Here is a 22,291-nt window from a genome sequence, read left to right as displayed (position 1 = left end):
GGTAAAGTTGAGGATCTTGGTATGTGTGAAAAATATCTCAAGTACCTCTGGATAGATGCTCAGGACTAAATGGGCCTGGCACAGGGACAAAGTGGCTGTAGGTGAGGGAGAGAGTTCTCCCTTTGGCACATCCTCAGAGAAGTCCTCCCCTCCCTTCTGCAGCCATCGCACTCACGTGCTCAAACACATGCGCACAGACACATACGCCAGATCCTCCGTCCTGTCACTGCAGAGGCTGTACTGCTGCAGAGAAGGTACAATGTCCTTTGTCTGCAGTTGGACAGAACGCAGCTGCTTTGTTCCTATCATGGATATTACGGAATTTTGGCAAAGAGCACCCAAATTTAAAACTTATATAAAATAAAATATTGATTTCTTTTTCTGAATTCAAGAGGAATATGTAGTCACTGTACAAGATCAGGACAAAAGAATATTTAAAAAAACACCCTTAGTCATATCACCCAGAGTTATATTCCATGTTAACCTCCTGGCACACAAGCTGATTCCTTATGTGTCCATGTGCACACACGGGCACATGGGTGTCAGTAAGAGGCAGCATAGAGCAGTGGTTAAGTGCATTTTAGAGTAAGTCCTGACTCCGCCACTGACTTATCTGTGTGCTCTTGATCAAATTTCTAATCTGTGTGGGTCTGTTTTTCATCTTTAACATGGGGAAAATAACAATACTCACCTCATAGTGTTGTTGGGAGAGTTTTAATGGGATAATGTACACATATAAAGTTCTTATCACCATCCTGTCACATGATGAGTAGTCAATAAAGGGTAGCTTTTATTATACACACATACACCCCATAGAGATCATGCTGTAATGCTGTTTAATGCCTAATTTTAATACACAATTTATTCTCCATCTCAGATAAAAGTTGAAGACAGGATGAATTAAGTTCATTACTTCATCTTACTTCATTTCCTGTCTGGCATAACTTTCTAGGCCACAGTAGGGTAAGCTAGGATATGGGAAGCAGAATGACTTCCTAGCTCAGGGGGGGAAAAAAGCAATCCTTGACCCAGGGCTTCTAGCTTTCAGCCTGAGTTCTGCAGCAGAAAACAACAGAGCCTTTCTTTTGGTCAAGGTTCTCTCTACTTCTTGAGCTTTGGGCCCCAGCCCTTTGGCCCACCTGGTCTCACCAGCACTTTCTGCCTCTCTGCCCAGGAACGTCCCACTTTCCTCCAGGTGCTCCTTCCCCTTGGCACCTGCACAAGTCCACTTGCTTGGCTTGAGCAAGCCTGCTTCCCCTGAGTCCTGGCCATTTGATTCCTATGTCTGCTACCCAACCTCTCCATACCTACTCTACTAATACTGTTCTCTTTGAGGTCAGCACTGAGCTCCTACTTAAAACTCAGTGGTCTTTTCTCAGGTGATCTTCCATCACCTTTCAGTATCATTGGACAGTACTGGCGAGATCTTTCTAGAAATTCTATTTTCCCTTGGCTTTTTTTTTCCTTTGGCAAATTTGTATGCTTTATTACCACACAGTAGCCAGCAGTGGGGATGCCAGCTACGAGCCAGACTAGGCTAAGGGCCTTTCTCCTACAGGGTGGCACGTGGGGTTCTCAGGTCTGTCCCACCAGCAGGCTGGTTTTTAAGCAGACTGTCATGGGTGCTGGGTGGAAGGCTCTGAGGGGTGCAGGTTCGGATGGGGGATACACACTTGTGGAGCTATAAGTAACAGGGCAGGTACTTCTCTACGACCAGGGGCTCTTCCCTGGGACTATACCACTTCACCATGCCTACCGTTCTTGTCAGTGAGGAACCTGGTGAAGTTCCATTTGACAGCATTCCCCAGGATGCCCCTTCCCTTGGATTGGACTTTTGTCCACTTCCACAGTGGGTGGGTGTCATCCCCATTCACATAAATCTTGCTATACATATTGAATTTGACATTATCGGAGTGGCAAACTTTTTGATCTCGGCACTAGTCCCTGGATCTCAAACTGGTTGCAAGGGAAAAGCCAGGATCTGCAAACTACACTCAGCATGTCGGCTAGTTGAGTGTAGCTTATGTCTACTTTGCCTCATTGCAAGAACATGTTGGTGATGATGCACACGAAGCCCTGGTACTTGTCCATGCGCCTGTCGATGTCTTTGGCTGAGAACTCAGTGCGTGGACTGAGCACAGGGCCAGTCATCGCAGGATGTGCACACGGTGCTCGCCAGGCCGGGGCTGCTGGAGACCCACACAGAAAGGCAGGCTTCAGCAGGCCGCACACATGTCCCTTGGCTTTTCTGAAAACATCCTATATCTATCTGTTTTGACTATCCTCCCTACTGTTCCTCCAGTCATACTCTAGACATAGATCCTTTCCTTAGTCACTGGCTTCTTTCACATGCTCTCTTCTTGCATGTGGAAATATAATATAATAGTGGTATAAACTTATTATTTCAAGGAATATCTTTTTGGGTTTTACTCCCAAATCTATGTCTCTAGCTCTGACCTCTCTCTTCAGCTCCAGACCCACATTTCTAACTGCCTACTACTTCCATTGATATCGTACCTCTCTCTGACCTACTTTTTCCTTTTAGCTACCTTTATCTTGTTAATGGCACAACCGTTTCCCCAGTTAACTTAAAAAACTGAGGGCCATTTTAAAACCTTTTTATTTTAAAACAATTTTATATTTACAGAAGTTACAAGGACAGTGCAGAGAGTCCTTGTACACCCTTCACTCAGCTTCCCCTGATCTTAGCATTTTACATCGCTCAAATCTACACCACTGTCTAAACTACAGGGTGTGTGCAAATTTCTCCAGTTTTTCTATTAATATCCCTTTTTCTGTTCCAGGATCTATACTGCATTTCATCAACATGTCTCCATAGTCGCCTTAGTTTCTGTGTCTTTTCTTGACTTTCATGACCTTGACTTTTGAAGGGCAGACATATTCTAGAATATTCCTCCAATTTGGATTTGCCTGATGTTTTCTCATGCTTAGATTGAGCTTATGGATGTAGGGGGAGAACACCATATAGGTGATATGTCTGTTGCATCACAGCATATCAGGGGGTATATGACTTATTATTATTGGTGCTGTTAATTTTAATCACTTAGGGTATTATTTGCCAGGTTTCTTCACTGTAAAGTTATTGTTTTTCTCTTGTTCTGACTGCATTTCATTAGTCAGAAGCAAGTCACTAAGTCTAGGCCGCAATCATTGGGAAGGGAATTAAGTTCCATCACCTAGAGGGAGGAGTATCAGAGAATTTGTGGACACATGTTAAAAACAACTACAGTAATTAATACCTATTCTGATTGAGATTCTTATAGGATATGCAAATATGGTGTTTCTCTTTAAAGTTTTATCCATGAGTTTTAGCAATCAGTGGATCTTGTCAGCAGCAATTATTACTATGATGTTCTAAAGGTATTTTTAAAATTTCTCTCATTCTTTCCACAAATAAAACTTTTGAATAAATTTTTTTTAAAAATTACATTATTGTTGTTCATGGCAAGGGACAAATACTGTATGAATAAATTTTAATAAGTAACTTTTTAATACATAAAAATTATAATTCTAAAAAAATAATTTGCCCCCTTTTCCCAGTTTATTAATTTATTCAATCATTTAGTTATATCAGTATGGATTAATGTATATTTATTTTCTTTTGTGGTTATAATCCAATACTATCGTTATTTATTGTGTTGCTCAAATTGTTCCAGCTTTGAGTCGCTGGAAGCCCTTTCAAGTTGGCTCCTGTCTCCTTTTGACCTGCCTAGGGGGTCATTGATGCCCCTCTTTCCCTTTCATCCCTCTGGTGATCTAATCACAAGCCTATGGTAGCACTTTCTTCAACATACCTAATATTCATCTTTTTATACTTTAATTAAATTAATTTTTTTTACATACTCTCTGCCAGCATCTTGCTTCATGCCCTTACCAACTTATTCCAGGACATCGGGACCACTGCAGTGGCAGCTCACTCATCTACCCAACCTGCCTCTTCTTCCTTCAACTCATCCCGTGCATCATTCTTATATTTCCCTTCTGGGAATGAAACACTGCTCTGATTACAGTATCCCTTGCTCTAGATGCTTTAATTGCTCCCACTACTTAAAACTCCTCAATCTGACATTCAATAGTTTTAATAACATGGCTCCAACTTGCCAATCAGGTTGCTTATTTTTCTAAAACCTTTGTTCTCTGCTCCAGCTTTCAGCCCTATATGCAGATGACTTCTAATTTCTATTGGTGATGTTAAGCATATCACAATTTAAAAAATCTTCATTGGTTTCCTTAACTTACAAAAAGTAATATATGTTTGATGGAGTAAATTAAAACAATACAGAAGTGGTTAAAATGGAAACTTTTTATTTTGAAATAATCTTATATTTAGAGAAGAGTTACAAGGACGGTGCAGAGAGTCCTTATACACCCTTCACTCAGCTTCCCCTGACTCTCCTTTCTCTCCCCTTTCCTCAGGTTGGTTTTAAGAATGAAGTGAGCTTTCCAGACTATTCAGTGTCTTCCCTAACTCCCTATTAAGTTGCTACATCACAGCAAACAGATTTAGAGACATGTTTCTTGATTTAAGAGTTTATGATGCAAATCATAAAAGGTTAAGTTCAGAAAAAACAGATCTTGGTTTGTATCGTAACCTATGCTTTCAAAGCCTTTTCCTTATTATCTCATTTAATCTCTGACAATCCTGAGAGAAATAGCATCTTTTTTTTTTAATTAAAACTTTTTTTTTCAGAACAGTCTTAGGTTCACAGCAAAACTGAGGGGAAGGTACAGAGATTTTCCATAACACCCCTGCACCCACATACACATAGCCAGTCTCGCCTGGTATTAATACTCCCCACCAGTGTGGTACATTTGTTACAACTGGTGAACCTAGTGATACATTATAATCACCCAAAGTCCACAGTTTACATTGTGGTTCAGTCTTTGTGTTTGTTGTACATTCTATGGGTTTGGACAATTGTAAAACGACATGTATCCATCACTATGGTATCATAGAAAGTATTTTCACTACCCTAAAAATCCAGCATCTATTATTTATTCCCATTTTACAGAGTAAAAAGCTGACATCGTGTAAAGCAGAGCAGCTCCTCTGAAGTCACCTAGCCAGGGCTTGGTTCCAAGTTTCCTGACCCCTTTCCTACTTTACCACATTAAAAGGCCATACCGAAAACCGCAACACTAAAGCAACATTATGGGAGGGAACCCAGAGCCAAAGACAATCACTCAGAATGTTGACTCATCAGTGATTTTGGCTTTCCCTTGGGGAATGTGAGAATAATTTTGTCCCTGTGCTTCTCTTTTATGGTGAAGGTGAGACTGCAGGAGATCTCTAAACAAGAAATAAGAGGCAGGAATGTATCTGATCAAAGTGTATGGCTTTCTATTTCCAGAGAAATGTTCTGCCTCCCAAAAGCTACAGGGTTTTGCAGAACTTAAGAAGGAAGTGAACAGAGCTGAGTCCTATGTGGCCAGTCAAAGCTGGTGGGGCCCAGAAGGAATAAGATTGGCCAGACCAGTGGGATACAAGTATCTGGCAGTATTTCCATAACCCATTCATCTCACCAATTTGTTGGTGTGCATACCTGATTGAAAAATATGGGAATTATGAGGCAAAAGCTATATCTCCTGGGCAGGCATAATACAGTAGAAAGAGCATGATTTTTGACCATTTGTTTCCTAAAATGGAAAAACAAAATGAAGAGAAAAAACATAATATTGGTTTGTTATAACAAATTCAAATACTTTAAGGTAAACAAATTTAAAGACATAAAAGAACATGAAAGTTCTGTAAGCAATGACCAGTTTATTATATCTCCTCAGACTTTTAAAATGTATATTCACGTATGCAAATTTAAGCATAGATGAATCAGATCATCCATATTCAAAATATACACCAAAATGGTAACTTTTATGTTACATGCATTTTACCACAATAAAGAAATATATATCTTGACCATCTTTTCATGTCAATCCATATGAGATCTTACCTCTTCCTTTTAGAAGGCTTCCTATATGTATGCTGTGGAATGGGCGTACTATGATTTATCTCATCAGTCCCCACTGATGGAGATTTATGTCATTTACTTCCCCCCCCCCATAATAATCATGTTGCAACTACTATAATGTTATTATATTTATTTATAACTACTATATCTTGTAAAAAGTCTTTATACACTTGCCTATTTCTTTAGATTAATAAATTCCTAGAAGTGGAATTGCTGAAGGGGTCAACAGGCACGCATATATTATGTTGCCTTTTTTCTTTCCAGAGAGGCTGTGACAATGTGTATTTCTCAAAAATTGGAAGGGGCAAAGGCTACTTGGAATTTGAAGTCAGAAAGACCTGGATTAGTTCTAAAGCCAGGTGGTTGTCTGACATTTAGCAGGTTACCTTTGTTAGTGTTCTTTGCCTTTCCATGGGTGTAACATTACCTACTTTGCAAGGCCAGTGTTAGAATTCAGTGAAATGTATGTAAAACGCTTTGCAGCATGCCTGACACATATAAGAAAATGGTAGCTGTTTTTTTTGGTTTTATGTTGCTCCCTCCTCATTTGTTTTGTTTCCATCCAGTCTAAAGTATTCATCAGTCCCAATTTCTCTGGCTACCAAAAGGAGCTTGGTATACTGATTAACTTGAGATTTTTAAATCAACAGCAAGAGATATTGAGTGTGAATTTCCCAGGAAAGCACTGAAGCCAATTTCCAGAGCTTTATCCTTAGTGACTAAGTAACAAAGAGACAAACTCTCGCACTCTCAATGATCTTTCTTAGGATCTTCATCAGGCCATTCTTATTCTCTACGACATGGGTAATCAGGCCATTTCAACAGCTGACCCTTCTGCTCTTTAAAACAGGACATTTCATCCTGGCTGGTGTGGCTCATGCCTGGGTTGTGGACCAGGCCCCCAGCTGGGGGCATGAGAGAGGCAACCACTTGATGTTTCTCTCACACATCAATGTTTCTCTCCCTCTCTTTCGTATCTCTCTAAAAATAATTTTAAAAAATACAAATAAAACAGGACATTTCGTTAAGCCCTGAAGGCTACAAAGGGGCCACGGAAGAGGGAGGCAGCCCCTGGGACACATGCACCTTTTGACATTGGGAAGTCCCAGCTGAATTCCCTTCCCATGTACTTCCACAGTCTCTCCCAGGAGAACTGGAACTGAATCATGGCTTCTTGCCACTTACCTTCCAAAAAGTATTGATTTAGCGTTGAAATTAACCAGGGCCCCCTGACAGAAGGCTCTCAGTGACAACTCTCCAAACTGCCAAAAGGGGGCAGTGCAGTGTCATGGTTAAGAACATGAGCTTAGACTCCACAGAGTGGGGCCTGAAACTGGGCTTTGCTGCTTATTAGCTAGCTCACTGTATGACCTTGGGTGTCACTTGCCTTCTCTGTAGAATAAGGGTATATCTTCATATTGTTGAAAAAATTAAATGAAATGGGTGTCTGCTGGCAGACACACAGTATATGCTCATCAACTGCAGGGCACACATCTGTAGGGTATATAGTTGAATATGATGGTCAGATAGGACATAGAGTTACCAAGTAAAGGAGACAAAAGATTGAATTTATTCAGTTCACTCATTTACTCATTCAACGGATGTTTAGCGAATGTTTTTTATATGTAAGGCACCTTACATGGCATAGGAGACGTAACAGGAAGTAAAAATAGATATGGTCTCTGTCTTCATGAAACCTGGCTTTCAGAAGTACCCATGTGAATAGAAAAATCACACAAACATACTCATATGTAAAATTGTAAATGTAAAAAGCGCAATAGGAAGAAGGCCACTGGCCAAGTCTAGATTTTTAGGGAAGCCCTCTGTGATGAAATTACAGCTAAGCTAATATTTGAAGGATGATTAAGTCAACTGAAAAAAAGGTAGAAGGTACAGAGGAACCATTCCAGGCAGAAGGAAACCTGGGACATCAGAGATATGGAGGAAAAGCCAGTAAGGCTGGATGCAGTGATGGGGCTTACGGTGGTATGAGATGAGTTGGAGAGGCAGGCAGGAGCTGGACCATATAAAACCTTGCAGGTCATGTTAAGGATTAGAGTCTTTAGCCCTGGCTGGTATGGCTCAGTGGACTGAGTGCTGGGACTGCGAACCAAAGGGTCACTGGTTTGATTCCGAGTTAGGGCACGTGCCTGGGTTGTGGGCCAGGTCCCCATCGGGGGGTGCACAAGAGGCAACCACACATTAATATTTCTCTCCCTCTCTTTCTCCCTCCCTTCCCCTCTCTTAAAATAAATAAATATTTTTTAAAAAGGATTAGAGTCTTTAGAGTAAGAGCAAGGGGGAAGCTGTTGAAATGTAAGGGGCTGTACTGTGCATCCTTGCTACTTGGCAACACGTTTCTCTGTTATCTCCTTTCATAGGAAGGAAAGGAGAAGGCTTTACACGATTTCTGCTGTAGCCATCTAAGAGAGGGGAGCAAAGAAGTAATCTATAGCAGGTCTCTTTCCAAAACAGAATGAGTCCCTCTGCATCCTCATTACCCAAAGAACTAGGCATTTGAGGGGAATGTGAGTGAGGTATCCAGGGCTGTGAGCTCTGATCTGAAATCCTGTACTCGGTGATGGGCTGTCCCTATAAAACTCCTAATGTTTTTTAGCTGCTGCACCAGTCCCTAGTCAGCCTCTACCTCTCGGACTCCCTGTCCCTTTGGATTCTCCAATGCATTGGACATAAGAACTCAGGGACTACCAGCTAAGAGGCTGGGGTGGTGGAATCGCAGCACTCTTGTGGGCAGACACAGGATCCGAAGGTGAGTTCAGGTTTGCAGGAAGCAGCACTCAACCTGTGTGTTCCTTCCTGGTTAGCTGGGTCACAGTACCCATGGTGTATGCACACACACAAGTGCATAGTCTTTACAGTCTCTGCTACGTGAGGAGAGAAACTAGGAGTGGAGATCCTGGCAGCACAGGCATGCTAAAGTACCAGAAGGTGGTAGCTGTTGTGTAGTCCTCATAGGTTTTTGAACTTGGCTGGAAGTAGAAAAGGACCTAAGAGTGCTAGAGCTGCCCATCCCACCCCTCCTCCAACCTCTCCCAGACCACAGCCCAGCTAAACAGGAAACCAGACTTGGCTACCTGCCAGTGCTCAGACTAGGGCAGGAAGCTCAGGAAACAAGTGAGAAAGACCCTCTTGAGCATAAAAAAAGGCTGCTCAGAAATCCCTGGGAAGGTAAAATAAACCCAGCCCTTGCCACACTCCCTCCCACAGGAGGAAAAGGCTAGAACTGCCACCTTTCCCCAGCATGGTCAAGTGTGGCCCTAGTAGGATTATAGAGCAGAACCAGGAGCTTCATGGTGGGTGGGGGTGGGAGAGCAGAACAGTGTGAAAACAGATTCCAAGTAAGGACCCTCCCCTCAGAAACATAGTTCCACAGTGAAGCAGGATGGGTACCAGTGCCCTGAAGATTTCCTAGGGCCATCTGGGGTTGATAAGGAAGGAAATGATGGTATAAGCTAAGGGAAGTGATACAAAAATTAGACACAAAGGAAAAAGGGCGAACCAAAGGGTCGCAGGTTTGATTCCCAATCAGAGCACATGCCTGGGTTGCAGGCCAGGTCCCCAGGAGGGGGGCTGTGAGAGGCAACCACACATTGATGTTTCTCTCCCTCTCTTTCTCCTTCCCTTCCCCTCTCTCTAAAAATAAATAGAATTTTTTAAAAATGGAGAAAGGGCTAGGGATATCTGTGATACCTGTGGGGGGTGAAGGCAGAGAATTGACAGGAGTTCTTTGTTGTCTAAATGTGAAGGGAACTCCTGATGAAATAATGGACTGAGGCAATGACTATTAACAGCTGCTAAAAATATTAGGCAAAAAGCCGAAGGTGAACCTTTGTGATGAAGGTGTCAGGCTAATTACACCACTAATCAATCTGAACATCACAAAAAGTAGGGCAACCATACGTCCTGTGTCTCCCGATGTGGTGCAATAGGAAGTACACAGAACATATTCAGAAGTATTCTTTACAAAAAAAATGAACCTGAATCTGATCAAACCCTGAGATCTAATTAACAATATGCAGAAAAACAGTAGACTGAAGACTATAGATGAAGTAATTATTCACAGTAGTCTACTAGGTGGGTATAGGTGAAACAAGGTTAGTCCTGGGTTGATGATTATTTAATTTGGATGATGAGTACCAGGGGGTTCATTTCACCTTTTCTCTACATTGTATATGTTAGAAATTTTCCATGAAAAAATGTTTTAAAACTTTGAAGGTCTGCACACTGGAAACTGCCTCCTTCTCTAGTCCACTATTCTGTGGGGAGAGCAGTAGCAATGGTAGGAATGTGGCCTTTTTCAAATGTTTCTTAAGCCCTAAGAGTTGGCCTTTGGGAGCTGAAACAGCAGAATGGCACCCCCCACTAGCATCAGTAGTGGGGCACTCCAGGAAGACCCCACTCCAACGGGACTCTGCAACAGCCATGGCAGGAAGGGGGCAAGGACAGGGCCTCCTCCAGTCCAGTCCCACTCAATGGAACCCCCTCTGGGAGTCAATGGGAGCACGGAGCACTTCCATCTCTAGCCAAGCTTCATCAAGGTCCCGTCGAATAGGCCAAAGACTCTTCTCATTTGGTGATGAGAAGAATAAACTGTCTTCCCCACAACAGCTCCATTGGGAAATATGAAAAATGGAAATCACTATCCCCTTAATCACCATCAACCCTTAGATCAGAATGATACAGTAATTCATAGTCCATTTTCACTTACATGATCTTATTTATTTTATAAATAGCCTGAAAGAGGTTAGGAACCTGGTTGAAGGTCCTAACAAAAGTGGTAGAGCTAGAACGCACCCAGCCAACTTCCTATAATCACTGTGCACAGTGCCTGCCCTGAGGCCCATGCCCCTCACTAGTTCACCATGATCTCCACATCCCCTCAAGGATACTCAAGCAGATTCCTCTCATGGGAGTTCCCAGAGGTTTCCTCAGTCCTGTAGTTCAGCTCCTGACTCAGTGAAGGAGCTGAAACATGAGGTCCCATCAGCAAGTTGATAGGGAGGCTGACAGATGCCAAACCTTGGTTCCTGACTGGTTCCCTTTGCCAATGTTTGCTACCTTGAACATCAACCCCAAATTTGGTCTCTCTCCCTAACTCCACATAATTTTCCCTCTCTTCCCCAAGCCACTACCCACTACCACCTCCCTACATCATTATTCCCAGTTGGTCTTTCTCTGAGCTTACGAGTGACTCTGAGCCAGGGCTGGAATCAGCAGGCCAGCTGAGAGCAGAGAGGACTTTTTGGAAGCTGAAATCCTTGGGGAAAACCTTCAGGATCTGCAGTAGGCCCAGTGGAAGCCACTCTCACCAGGTGCTACAATCTGTATGCAAATGTGGCCCCTGGCTTTCCCACCAGAGGCAGGCTGGCCCCTGAACAGAACTGCTTGTAGCATTTGGGTTTTGTGGTAAAGAGAATGTGAACCCCATGCTTGACGCATATAGAATTAGACATACAGGCTGGTACTCTTCTTTCCCTCCAAGAGCTACAGATATTTTTTTTTTTCCATCTCCAGGAGGATTTGTACAAATCATACAATGTTGGAGGACAGGTAGGAGCTCTTCATCAGCAGGGCTCACTAAATGTTATACATCACAACTCAATCAATACCTTCTCCAGCCTCACAACAAAGCTGGCAGCACAGTCATCCCATTGGCAGTGCTGCCAATGGGAGAGGGGCTGGGTCACCCTCCTATGTTTTCCTATGTTCCTCAGTCCTGTAAACTTGCAAAGGAAGAAAGGCTAATTTGTAAGGGATTCAGACTACCAACTCAGCTGAGGGACCTCACCCCACTAGGGAGCAAGAAGCAAGTCACTCCTTGTCAGAGCATTCAAGGTCCCTCTCACCTTGTGGTCTGAGCTCAAACATCACTTTCTCACGGGCGCCTGACCTGACATCACCAGTCTAATGCAGGAGGCTTTGTTATTCTCTCTCATGCAACCTTGTTCTTGTCTTTTCTATCACTTGTCGTACTTGGTAACTGTAATTTTGTTTGTGTACTTTATTTGTTTCATATCTGTCTCTCTCACTGGATTGCCAGCTCATTAAGGCATGGGCCATGTTTGCTTTATTCATCATATTATTCCTTGTGTCTGGTACACAGGCTTGCATAGAGCAGATGCTCAAAATTCATTATTTTTGAATAATGAATGAGTGCCCCAATCCATGTATCCTCCCGAATCTCCCACAATTACCCACATGTACCTTCTACTACATTCACTAATTTCTACCTATTCGTCCTTTGGGTCTCTACTAGTCCTCTCCTTAGAATAACCTCTCAACTTCCTATCCACTCTTACTGATCCTTAAAGGAACTGGTTGTTTTCTTCTTTAGCTCTGTTTCACAAGAGCACATCTCTTCTTTGCCAGACTGTAAGCTCTGGGTGCAAAAGCTGTCTACCAAAGAGTTAAAGAGGGGAATTGGGATGGTGAGACTCAGAACACATCAAAGTGGACAACACAAATCAGGATATCATATGTATCAAGTTATATGCTAGAGGTTATAGAGGTTTTTAGGATTGGCTGGGAACTCACTAGAATAGTCAGGGAAGGCTTCCTGGAGAAGGGAAATTTATATGGACCTCCAAAGAATGGGTAGAAGTAGAATAGGCAGAGAAAGAGAGTGAAGAGAATTATTAAGAGTAGAGGAAAGGAGGTGAATGGCCAGGCTGGACGTATTAGAGAGCTGGCATGAATGGCAGAAAGTGTGGCCAGCTGGGAGAGAAAAAAGGCTAGTGTAGATGCCTTAAAAGCCAGTACAGAAATTTAAGTTCATGCATAAGAACTTAATTTGGCCCAAAGTGAAGGAAATATCATGGGCCTGGGAGTCAGAATACCTAGGTTCTAGCCTAGGCCGTGCCAACCTCCAACTAGGTAGTGGCCAAGCCTATTTACCTTTCTGGGATTCTGCTTACATGTCTATAAAATTGGCAAAAATGACTTTCCCAACCTCCTTCACAAGGTGGTACAGGTGTTTTGAAAACATCTTTTATTTACCTTAAAAAGTAATTTAAGATAAGAATAAGACAACTGCATCCATAAACTTCACACAGACAATGTATTGGGGACAAAAGACAGGTAGAATGGAGGAAGGTTCACTCCTTATTGAAGGGAAAGAAAAAGGATGCAAGAAGAAGGTGGTACTTTTGTGATGGGCTTTGAAAGACAGAAAAGATTAGCAAACACACATTAACAGAAAACTATTTTGACATGTTTATATTGAACATACATGATAAGCTGTTTATTCCTAAAATGTTGTTCCTAGCTTCTGTTTCTACTTTAGAAAGTGTGGCACTTTACAAAGAGCAACATGTATTCTAGGTGCCCTGGCCTCTGGCTTGGTTTAAGAACCTCTATCACAGGGAAAAGGACGCAATGGAGTCCAGAGGTAAAAGCATGTTCACACTCCCATCCAATGGCCCTGGTTCCTCCCTGCGAAGACACAAGTAATATGAAGTCCGACCATATTTCCTTTCTTAACTCTAGTCCTTTTTAGGCAGTTGAAAATCATAAAATGCTTTCCCTGAGACTGTTTTATTACTAAACTGAACAGCCTCAATTTACCTAACTGTTCTCACGTTATATGGTTTTGATTCCTATCATCATTCCAATCACTCCCTTTCTTGAATGGTGACATCAGCGTAGAATGCAGGACTTCAGATAGCCCTGACCAGCACAGAGTAAGACTATCACCTTCTAGGACCTGAACTCCATACTTTTATTAATGCAGCCCAATAGCACATTAGCTTTTCTGGTGGCTATGTCATATAGCAGACTCGTGTTAAGTTTTCTGTCCACAGAAGCACTGGCTCTCTTTGAAGGTCTACCCTAGGCTACCCAATCACACAGCCTCACCTAGATTCTTATTTAAATTCCATTGCTGAATTCAGCCAACTATTTTGAGAATAAGTCAATATACAGTTATAAGTGAGGTCATAATAAACTAACAAGAAAAATAGAATCAGAGACATGGAAACATGGAATAGACTGGTAGCTGTAGGACGGGAGAAGGAAGGGGGAAAGGGTGGAAGGAAAGGGAAGGGATTAGTTAAAGAACATGAATGAATGACTCATGGACATGGACAATGGAGAGGGCATTGACTGTGGGGGAGTGGTGGGCTGGGTGGAGGGAGGCAAAAGGGAAACAAATTGGGACAATTGTAATAGAATAAACAATAAAAAATAATAATAAATAAAAAGGAAAAACACATACATGTGGTATAGTTTCTAACAGGTATGAATTCACTACTTCTCCAGTCCAGAGGACCCTTACCTGTATCAGCCTAGCCCAAGATGTCCTTATAGGTTCTTGCCTTGATTTTACATTGCTAAGGGCTACCCTATTTCAGCAATGTCCCGAGTTCAATATAACAATAGGTACAGCTATTAAATATGATCATGAACCTCAACTGCCAATAATAGAAGTACAGTATCAACACAATGAGGAGTGGCAGCTGCTCAGTAATTTGGGCTGATCAGATCACGTGGAGAGGCCGTGTCTAGCTCTACAAGTGAGAAATTCAAAAGTATCCAGTAGAGCAGTCAGGGTGATTGGGGCTTTGGAGAAATGGTGGAGAAAAAAACAGGGGCTGTTTAGCCTGAGGGTGAGGTTGTGGGTGGGACTTCGAGGGAAGAGTGCTAAGGTTGTGCATCCCACCATAGGGCCTTTCCTCTACAGTGACTGCTGGCTTAAGGGAGTCCTCTATTAGCCTACTCCTTCCCAGTCCTTTGGTCAAGGCTTATATTTTCACTTTAAGTTTGGCCAGCCACTTATGTGATATTTATGAGATCTCTTCCTGAATCTGCCTCTTTCTCCCTTTTATCTTCTCAGTAGAGTCAAGGATACTCCTTCTCACCTTGCCTATGTATTTACAAAGGATTATTAACTTTATATCAAGTCAATACTTCAAAAACCCATGCTTAAGATCAGAGTAGAGAAGATTATTTTTCTCCATTCATTTCTTTCTTCCTTTTTTTTTTTTTAAGTAGGATAAGCTTCTGGACCTCCATTCATTTCTTAAAGAGCCACAAGAGTCTCGCTCCTCAGTGAAGCAGATTGCTGAGTTAGCTAACATCTCCAAGAATCTTCCTTTCCTGTATTCTTTGCCTAGAATAACTATGATGATTCAGGGCTGTCAGGGTGGCAAGCAGAGTACTAGAGCTGATACTTCCCCTACTGAAGACCACGGCAGACAGAGAAAACCAACCATGTCATTCTTTCTCACTAAACAAGGTCTCTGCCTCGGAATCCACCTTAACACATGCTCCAGGCAGCCACTATTGATCAATAGGCATTGGCATAAGGGGTGAAATTTGCTTATCATCCATGCTTTATGTAGCCCATGAAGTAGGCCACATTTTATATATATAAAATGAATATTCAGGAATGCCTCTTGAGCTGCTGTGATCAGGGGGGGACATTTAATGGTACTGCAGAGGAAGTACTGAGGAACCCTACTCAGGGAACCAGCTTTTCAGTTTAAATCCCAATTGAGATAGGATTCTTCCTGATGAGAGATTTGAACTATAATCTTCATATTCTCTCCTGCTTAGCAGAACACTAAAAGGCAGAGCAAAGCCCAAGGTAAAAAGGAGAAACAGAACCGAGGCATGCGGCAGCCACACCAGAATTAAAAGTAAAGTACTAAATGGGTTAAATGTACAGTATATGAATTACATCTCAATCAAGCTGTCAAAAAAAAGTTCATGGTAAAAATGCTGGTTTTGCCACATCATCATTTAGTAGAGGTACTTGAAGGGAAATAACCGCCCCCCTTAACAATATCTTGAGAAAAAGTAGGCACTTAGTATTTGCTTCTGCACCTGAGTTCACTGAAATCTTCCTACTGATGGCAATAAATTCAGACGCTGAGGCAAAGCAGCAATATCCCAGTAGAGACTAGCAAGGGGGGAAATGGTAGGATATAAAAGAGGTTCAAAAGAACTGAAAAGAATATAAATTCAGACTGAAGCAGAAGAGCCATGAATTTCTAAGCCAGAGTTTCCCAAAGAGTATTTCATGAAACACATTGGTTCTGCAAGATGTTAACAGATGTAATATGAAAAAAGTTTCCGTGGTTACATAATCTTGGGAAACACTGGGTTCAACAAAGCTGGAAAGGTTTCTTTACTGCAGAACTTCTCAGAGCCTTGAAAATGCTAATGAACATTGTGATGGGACAGTGTGTAGCTTTTCCCAAAGGAATTTGTCTGTAGATGATTTTCCCCCATAAAGTATCTCAAGGGGCCAATATTCCTAAGGATATACTAAGGAAATGCTAGTGTAAGCCATGCTTGGCCGAGGGCTTCACCAATTCCTTTATAAGGATAAAATTGCAAATTAATATGGGAACTATAAGTAATTTATAGCTTGTACATAGTTATGTTTATGTTAACCACATAGTAAAATATATATGGTTCCCATTCCACAGTTTGGGTGTAGTTAATTCCATAAATCTTAGTTAAAGTATGCCTTCAGGTATTGTTCTACAGAGATAGATGGGGTGGACTCTGCTTATGACAGCCAAGAGCCTGGTGATAAAAAGAGACAAAACCAGACCAGGAACCACAGTAGCTGGACTCATTTCTGCCTGGGTGTGGCCCCTTATCATATTTACACTTCTCGGGGCCAGAATGGTCATTCAGAGGACACCCTTCACGGACATTATTACCTTCTTATTTGTGTATACACTCTCATACATCATCATCATCACCACAGAAACTTAAAATTGACCCTCAAAAGTACAACCATATGATCCTCAATTTTACATCTCTGAATAACAGCAACAAATGCAGGTACATATTTGCTTGAACTAGCTCCTGAGAATGTGCAGGGGGCACTCCTACATATCCCCATCTACCCTTCCTAGCCAGACCTTCAGGGCCTCCTTCCTAGCCTACTTCCATACTCCGGAGTCCCTCGCTAAAGCCCAGCAGTTCACTCAGCTGCCCCACCGTGAGGTCTTTGAGTCATGTGCTAACTTCTGAACTCCAGAGCAGAGGCAGATTCAGAGCTGGTCCCAACTCCGCCTGCTTCCTTCCTTCCTTTCTCCCACCCAGATGGCCAAATTCCCACCAGCGTCTTCTTGGGAAACAATGCCTTGAGAGCCTGCCGAGCCAGGCTCTTGCTTCCTTCAATCAGCACCTCTGGGTATCTGCCCTTAGCCTGACTCTCTCTCCCCTTTCTGCCCTTTGTGGGGCTCCCTGCCCCAGTTTTCCAGGGTTTGCTGGACAGCACGGAGCTGAGTGTCCCACATCCTCTCTCCAGACACAAGTCTCCATCTGCCTTTTCAAGGAGGGGAAAAGGCCCCTGAAGCTAATCAGGCTCAAGTAAAGAAGGCTCTGATTTCCATTTCTGTTCACTCTGGGCTGTAGTCAGTCAGGCAGCAGGCAGCTCAGGGATGGAAATGACTCAGCCTGACTCCCAGCTACCATGGGACTGCCTACCTACGGAGGCCACACTTGGGGCCTTTAAGAAGCCAAGTCACCTCTGAACAATCTCATCCCAGAAGTCTGCTCCCTTGGCACATCTTGCCTGGAAGATAGCAGCTTGGGTACTGCTTCTACCCCAACTGCAGCTTCCCAGGTTGGTCTCAGAGAAAGAAGATATGTGTCCTTTTCTATTCTGACTCTCGCAAGTCAAGTAGTAACTCACACATCCATGCTAGAAGAAATTAGTGAAAGGCCCAGCTCAGCCAATCAGTCAGAAAACCATAGGTTTGAACAGAATGGTGGTAAAAGGCCAGGCCAGAAACTGTGGGATAAAGCACTGTCTCAGCCAACAATTTTAGTTTTCTTTACCAAAGTGCTGCCAGAAAAACAAAACAGAAACAAAAACAAAATGCTGTGGCTCTTTGCCGTCCCCAACTCACTCGCATTCATCAAAGCATGTTGCAGGGGAGAATCGCTCATTGGCAGGCATTTCTCAGTATCCTTTTTGAGACTATGGGGCCAGTGTCACACTCTGATCTTAAGTTTTCTAGGACTCTGAGTACCCCATAACCCTGAGAATGCAGCTTCACCAGCGGAGCAAAGGAAAGCAGCAACCTTCTCCCGTATAAGCAGTCCCTGAAGCCAAGAGATACACAGTCCCCTGAGCTTTCTGGGGGTGGTGATGGTGCCTCCTGCCATCCAGCTATCTTGCCAGAAACCTGGGATACATCCTTGACTCCCTACCTCTCCACCCCACCTCCAAACAGGTACCACATCCTGTCTATTCCACTTTATTAATATCAGTATAGGTCCCCACCTCTCTTTCAGCTCTAGGTTGAAATCATTTCTTTCTGGATTACTAACGAACCCACCCTCATATTAGTTTTCTGACCTCCATCTTACCTTCTCTAATCTCTTATCCACTACTGCAGTGTCAGTCCTACACTCAAATTTGATGATGTTATTCCCTTAATTAAAACCCTTCAGCCCTGACTGGGTGGCTCATTTGGTTGGAGCGTCATCCTGAACACCAAAAGATTGCAGGTTCGATTCTCGATTGGGGCACATACGTAGGTTGCAGGTTTAATCTCGTTGGGGTGTGTTCTGGAGGCAACCAATCGATGTTTCTCTGTCACATCACGCTTCTCTCTCTCTCTACCCCTCCTTACCCTCTCTCTATAAAAATCAAAATACAGCCCTGGCTGGTGTGGCTCAGTGGATTGAGCACCGGCCTGTGAACCAAAGGGTCGCTGGTTCAATTTCTGGTCAGGGCACATGCCTGGGTCTCGGGCTGGGTCCCCAGTGGGGGACGCAGAAGAGGCACAACCACACATTGATGTTTCTCTCCTTCTCTTTCTCCCACCATTCCCCTTTGTCTAAAAATAAATAAATTCTTTAAAAAAAAATCAAGATACATATCCTTGGGTGAGGATTAAAAAAATAAAATAAAATAAAAATAAAACACTTCAGTCATTCAAGTGCACCCTTTTGTTTCTTCCTCCATGCCTTCCATCTCATCGTATCAGTCTGCCAAGCTTCTATTCCTCTTCTAGAAGCCAGCTCATGCCCTGGCTGGCGTGGCTCAGTGGATTGAGTGCCGGCCTGCGAACCAAAGGGTTGCTGGTTTGATTCCCAGTCAGAACACATGCCTGGGTTGCTGGCCAGGTCCCCAGTAGGGGGTGTGTGAGAGGAAGCCACACATTGATTGCTTCTCTCCCTCTCTTTCTCTCTCCCTTCCCCTCTCTCTAAAAATAAATAAATAAAATCTTAAAAAAAAAAACAAAAGAAAAGCTAGTTCAGCAATGACTCCTCTGTGAAGCATTCCCTAACCACTTGTTGGGAGCCCTTCCAGTTTTCCTTTGGCCCTGATGGACCTGGTTCTTCCTTTTTGTAGTGCTCATTATCCTGTGGTACCTCAATCCATCTTGACTGTGTATATATATCCCTAGAGCAAAATTCTGTTTTAGGAGGTCAGTCGGCACAACATCTAGCAGAAAGTAGGTTCTTAGTATTTGTTGATTGAGGTGATGAGTAGTAGTAAGGGATGAGACAGAGACCTGAGTAAACCTGATCCTCACTTTACAATATAGGAAAAGAGAAAAGGGTGGGCCTCTTCCCAGAACCTGAGAAGTACTACTAGGTCATAAGCCACATAGACCCACTAAGAGAATCCACCGTTAAATTGAAAAGTCATATGACTACAAGGAGGCAACTTGAGACTCCCTGACCAAAGAAAACGTGTGGGTCAATTTTCCACAGTGGCTCCTGCTATCTTCACAATGTCCTCTCCGCCACTTCCAGGAGCTGCTGTGGTCCTCTCACTGAATTAATGTCCTGGTCATCCCCATCCCTGAGTGTCAGGAGGCAGGAGGAGTCTGAAGCTACTTTCCAAGCTCAGGTGGTCAAAGGGTCAGAACCTCAGCATTTCTCATTTTCTCCCAAAGGAGGTGTCACCCTCTCTCAGGAGCACCCTCCATTGATCTCCACTCTTTCCTAACATGTATCTAAAACCTTCCTGTAGCCATATGAGCCCATCCTTCTCCTAGCCAAGCACTGGAGAGATCTCACTTGTCTCTATCCTTAAGGTACCTGGACCTGAGCATAATGCTCATGAACTAAACAAATGAGTTAACACACAACCTGGGTTTCAGGGAGGCCAGACTACCATTTCTGTCAAGTGCACAAAGACCCTGCCTGGTGCCACATGCAATTTTTTTCTCTTTGGTCTCTGAAAGCATAGGAAGCAGGGCTTTGCCTGATACAAATAAGTGCTTAAAAGCTCCCCCCCCCCCAACAAACCTCTTCCTCTCCAGTTGTAGACAAGTAGAAGTTGTGGACTGTGAGGCTGTACCAACCAGCCCTGCAGATTGACAATAGGACCATAGAGCCTACCACTGCTGCTCACCCAAACCGTAGCCCAAATTCAACCCAAGTGCTCAATAGAGAGCCTTGGACAGATGGGTGCTTCCCTAGATCAGTGAGGTGTGTGGCTTGGACACAGAACTGACATAGAAGATGTGCCTATCCCTAGTGGTTTCTTTGGGAAAATCTGTGCTAGAAAACACTAAGGATTATCTAGGAAACAGACAAAGCAGGAGTGGAGCCCAGGGACTAGGTCTCCAAGAGGAGCTCTCATTCCTCTTATAAGGAGACAGGAAGAGACCCTGGGGAACTCCCAGGGATAAGCCCAGGCCTGGTTCAGCTGCTGACATGCAGCCACGCCAATTAAATAATTCGTGTGATGGGGAAAGGAGGGAGGCCACACCCTCAGGCAGGCTCCCACCCCTGACAGAAGGCTCCTCCCAGCTGCTGCAACAGCAGCAGCATCAACAGGGCAGGGATATCTTCCTTCCACTAAGCTGAGAACTAATGTTTAAATTCACACCTTGGAAACACCCAGATCTGTAGGCTGTGCCTTCTTCTCCAGCTCCTGCCACTTCTCTAGGCCTCCTTTTTAAGCTTGGGTTTCTCTTTCAATAAATAATAAAAAGATAAAGATGCTCTCCCCCTAGAGCTCATTTTTCTAAGTGAGAAATGGCCTCTGGATTCTTCCCACCACTATGAGCAGGGGAGGGTTATTTGATGATGGAGCATGTGAAGAGCCTGTATGAGAACAGCTTAGTCCAGAAAAGGAAAATAATGCTGAACCAGCATCGCCTGTTGCCTTTAGGGTTTATGGAGACAGCCCCCATTCTGCCCTCAGAGGGGCTCATGCTGAGAGAGTGAGCAAGAACAATAAACTTCTGTTGAACGGTTAGCTTCAGAAGGGCAGGGCCGTATTTGTGTCTGTGTTGCTAACCACTGTGTCCCCAACACCTAGTGAGTATCTAGAACAGAGCAGATGTTCAATAGGTATTAGGTGAATGAATCTGCGAGATCAATGATATCAGCAAATGATATGAAAGAAGACAGAATGAGGAGCTATTGTTTAAACTTGAAAGAGATAGTCTTCATTTCATAAATGAGGAAACTAAGGCCAGAGAAGAAGAGGGACTTCCTGGAGGGCTCAATAAATAATGGCAAGAAATTAAATAGGTCACAGCTGAATTCAAGCCTGGGACCCTAGTTTGTATGGTATACTCAAATACCCTAAAGAGCCACTTTGCCTTTCTTTTGTGGTATATCCTCTTGGTTCCTTATGCCCTCAAATGAAGACTCTTGGGGAAATGCCACACAAGAGTCTGCTGGCCTCAATAATACACAGAACACTTACGGAGTTTTGAAAATCCTCTAGGCTTCAACTTGGGAACAAGGATCAAGACGCAGAAATCTGCAGGGCAATGTCTATGACCCTCAAATGGGAGATGACTGTGTTGCTTCTTCCATAAGGCTCTCACTCAACCACAACAAAGCAGCCCCTAGCAGAGAAGGGTTCCTTTAGCCTTCAAAAAAAAAAAAAGGTCTGAAGGCAATTACAGTCTTTCTGATAAATGTCCCCTTGCACTTCTACTCCAGAGCCATGTAGACCAGAAGAAGCTCAGGAGTCTTCTGTGGTCATGGCTCAATCAAACCACCATTGAGAACTTCAGGCTATGATGGAGGCACCCAAGACAACTGAGAGAGCCTGGTGACTCAGTTCCTTTCCCCCGTCCCCTAGACAGTTATTGCCTCCCTGTTTTAGGAAACCCAGATGGGAGGCAAGAACCAACTCATTGCTTTCTTCTCCTGACTCACTTGCACCTCCTCCTGCTCCACCTCCTTCATCCACCCTTTCTTTTGGTTCTTAATTAGATGCTTAGAACTGGAAGCGCAGTCTAATTTGACAAGCCAGATTGGCTGAAAAAATAATCTATACAGGAAAGTCGTCTTAACCCAGCCCAAAGTTCTTCAAGTTTATGAGAAAGACTTCTCAC

At 43.3% G+C, this 22,291-nt stretch overlaps 1 protein-coding gene and 1 pseudogene across 8 annotated transcripts in view; both read right to left on the bottom strand.

Moving 5' to 3' along the window:
• Positions 1 to 22,291, bottom strand: part of FAM219A (family with sequence similarity 219 member A) — a 53,528-nt gene that overhangs the window by 29,290 nt on the left and 1,947 nt on the right. Inside the window, exon 2 of one of the 8 annotated variants that reach the window (XM_053923187.2) lies at positions 5,565 to 5,658. The exons of the other annotated variants lie outside the window; for them this stretch is intronic. The gene's annotated coding sequence lies outside the window, so the exon portion shown is untranslated. The remainder of the gene's footprint in view (positions 1 to 5,564; positions 5,659 to 22,291) is intronic. 8 annotated transcript variants of the gene reach the window in all.
• Positions 879 to 22,142, bottom strand: LOC112304399 (phospholipid hydroperoxide glutathione peroxidase pseudogene; annotated as a pseudogene).

Source organism: Desmodus rotundus, chromosome 1 (assembly GCF_022682495.2).
Source record: "Desmodus rotundus isolate HL8 chromosome 1, HLdesRot8A.1, whole genome shotgun sequence".
NCBI classification, from domain to species: Eukaryota; Metazoa; Chordata; class Mammalia; order Chiroptera; family Phyllostomidae; genus Desmodus; species Desmodus rotundus.
The sequence above is the reverse complement of the archived record's forward strand: the minus strand, read 5'-3'. Positions and strand labels throughout refer to the sequence as shown.